At 35.7% G+C, this 3,633-nt stretch overlaps 1 protein-coding gene across 7 annotated transcripts in view; it reads right to left on the reverse strand.

Annotated features, from left to right (window-relative positions):
• The window catches only part of CP (ceruloplasmin (ferroxidase)), a 99,588-nt gene that overhangs the window by 43,932 nt on the left and 52,023 nt on the right, over nt 1–3,633 (reverse strand). The window lies entirely within an intron of this gene.

Genomic DNA, 3,633 nt, shown 5'->3' on the forward strand with positions numbered 1-3,633 from the left:
CCTTTGAAAGGGAGTGGGCTGATTATTCTCAAAAATCATACACCTATGGATGAGGAGAGTGGGGGGTAGGGTAAGGGCAGAGGGTGGGGTGGGAACCAGGTGGAGGGTAGGTATGGGGGCGAAAAAGAGGAACAACTGTAATAATCTGGACAATAAAGATTTAACTTAAAAAAAAGAAGCAAAGAGAGATGACCCCCCCCCAAAAAAAATCAGAAATGAAGGTGGAGAAGTAACAACTGACACCACAGAAATACAAAGGATTGTAAGAAAATACTATGAACAACTATATGCCAATAAGCTGGAAAATGTGAAGGAAATGGACAAATTCCTAGAAAAATACAATCTCCCAAAATTAAATCAGGAAGAATCACAAAACCTGAATAGGCCAATAACAACTGATGAAATAAAAGCCATAATAATAATAAAAAAAAACTTCCCAGATGGCTTCACAGGGCAGTGAGAGTTTTACCAAACTTTCAAAAGAAGAAATAACATCTCTGCTCCTTAAACTATTTGAAAAAAGTAAGAGAAAGGAACACTTTCAAGCTCTTTTTATGAGGCTAACTTTATCCTAATTCCAAATCCAGAAAAAGACACTATAAAGAAAGAAAATTATAGGCCAATATCCTCGATGAACATAGATGCTAAAATCCTCAACAACATATTAGAAAAGCAGATCCAGCAACATATTTTAAAAAATCATATACCATGACCAACTGGGATTTATTCCAGGGATGCAAGGCTGGTATAATATTCTCAAATCAATAAATGTGATACATTACAGAAAAAAATTGAAAGACAAAAATCACATGATGATATCAATAGATGCAGAAAAGCATTCAACAAAATCCAACACCCAGTTTTGATAAAAACGCTCAGCAAAGTGGAAGTAGAAGGATCATATCTCAACAGAATAAAGGCCATATATGACAAACCTACAGTCAACATCTTACTCAATGGGCAAAAATTAAAACTATTTCCCCTAAGAACAAAAAAGACAGGGATGCCCACTCTCACCACTCTTATTCAACATAGTACTGGAAGTCCTAGCCACAGTGATCAGACAAGAAGAAGAAATAAAAGGCATCCAAATTGGAAAGGAGGAAGTAAAACTGTCATTATTCAAGGATGGCATGATATTGTACATAGAAGACCCTAAAGACTCCACTCAAAAGCTACTAGATCTAATAAATGAATTTGGCAATGTAGCAAGTTACAAAATTAACACCCAGAAATCAATGGCATTTTTATACACTAATAATGAATTCTCAGAAACTAAATAAATAATGCCCTTTATCAGTGCAACAAAAACATTAAGATATTTAGGAATAAACTTAACCAGGGAGGTAAAAGACTTGTACTCAACTACTGGACATTGAAAAAAGAGATGGAGATATAATCAAGTGGAAGAATATACCATGTTCATGAGTAGGTAGAATTAACATCATTAAAATGTCCATCCTACCCAAAGCAATCTACAGATTCAATGCAATCCCTATTAAAATACCAACAGCATATTTCACAGATCTAGAATACTCCAAAAATTTATATGGAAAAAAAGAAGATCCCAAATAGCCTCAGCAATCTTGAGAAGAACAAATTTGGATGGATCACAATACCAGATATTAAGTTTTACTACAAAGCCACTGTACTCAAAACAGCCTGGTACTGGCACATGAACAGGGATATAGAACAATGATACAGAACAAAGATCCCAGAAATTGACTCAAGCCATTACACTCAATTTATATTTGACAAAGAAGGCAAGAATATACAATGGAGTCAAGAAAGTGTTCAATAAATGGTATTGGGAAAATTGGACAGACACATGCAAAAAAAAGAAAAAGAAATTAGACCACTAACTTACATCATACACAAGAATAAACTCAAAATGGATAAAAGACTTAAATGTAAGCCATGGAACCATAAAAATCCTAGAAAAAACCAAAGTCAGCAAAATCTCAGACATCTCTTTTAGTAACATGTTTATAGATACATTTCCTAGGGCAAAGGAAACCAAGGAGAAAATAAACTAATGGAAGTACATCAAAATAAAAAGAAACCATCAACAAAATGAAAAGGGAACCCATTCTATATGGGGTCATATTTGGCAAAGATACAGCTGACATTCAAAATATAAAAGGAACTCATACAAGTTAACAAAAGAAAGACAAACAATCCAATTAAAAAATGGGCAAGGCACCTAAATAGACACTTCTCCAAAGAGGAAATACAAATGACCAAGAGACACATGAAAAATGTTCAAAGTCACTGACCATCAGAGAGATGCAAATTAAAATGACAATGAGATACTACCTCACACCTGCCAGAAAACTGGCTATCAACCAATCAACTAGTAAAAAGTGCTGGCAAAGATGCAGAGAAAAGGAAACCCTAATCAGAAATGATGTATGCACCCCTATATTCATAGCAGCACAATTCACAATAGCTAACATCTGGTACTGGCACAAGAACAGCCCAAGTGCCCATCAGTAGATGAGTGGATAAAAAAGCTGTGGTACATTTACAACAGTAAAAAAGAAGGATTTCTTACCCTTTAAGACAGCATGGATGGACCTGGAGAGTATTATGCTAAGTGAAATAAGCAAGTCAGAGAAAGATAAGTATCATATGATCTCACTCATGTGTGGAATCTAATGAAAACAATAAACGAACAAAAACAGGTCTAGAGACATGGAAATATAGAACAGAGTGTGGAATCTCAGAGGGAAGGTGGGAGAGGGTGGTAAGTAGGAGGAGGGCAACCTAAGAACTTGCATATATGCATAACCTATGGACACAGAAAATAGGGTGGTAAAGTCCTGGAGTAGGGTGTCAGGGCAGGCTAGAATGGTTCAAAGGGAAAAAAGGGGACATTTGTAATCCTTTCAACAATAAAGATTTAATTAAAAAATAAGAATGAACAATAAAAACATTAAAAAAATCTATATAAAGCAACCCATATTAATCTGAGTAAGTGTTAAACCCAATTTACTACTGTGACCTGATTTTTCTCTTGAGACTAGTGCTTACATGTTAAAAGTTTTAAAATATACTTTATAGTTCAGGATTTTCCATTCCTATGCAAACTTAGGAAGCAGCCTGGTCTCAAGACCCAGCTGATGCCAACCACTCAGTCATAGGAACTCAGCAGACAAAAAGACCAGATAGCCAACTCAAGAATGGTCACCATAAAGATCCATATCAAAGCCTATGGGAAGACGTCCTTTACATCCTACACATCATACATGTCCACAGTTTTCTCCTCCCTCTTTCAGCCCTATAGAATTTTTTAGCTTGACCAGAGTTGTTAAGATAGGCTTTGGGAAAAAAGTCCCCATCTCCTTGAGAAAGAAGAACAAAGTAGGTGGGATCTCAACACCAAATATCAAGCTGTATTACAAAGCCACTCTTCTCAAAACTGCCTGGTAGTGGCTCAAGAACAGACATATAGATCAATGAAATAGAATAGAGAACCCAGAAATCGACCCAAACCACTATGCTCAATTAATATTTGACAAAGGAGGCATGAACATACAATGGAGTCAAGATAGTCTCTTCAATAAATGGTGTTCGGAAAATTGGACAGATACATGCAAAAAAAATGAAACTAGACCACCAACTTACACCATA

This window comes from Myotis davidii, unplaced genomic scaffold (assembly GCF_000327345.1).
Source record: "Myotis davidii unplaced genomic scaffold, ASM32734v1 scaffold766, whole genome shotgun sequence".
NCBI lineage: Eukaryota > Metazoa > Chordata > Mammalia > Chiroptera > Vespertilionidae > Myotis > Myotis davidii.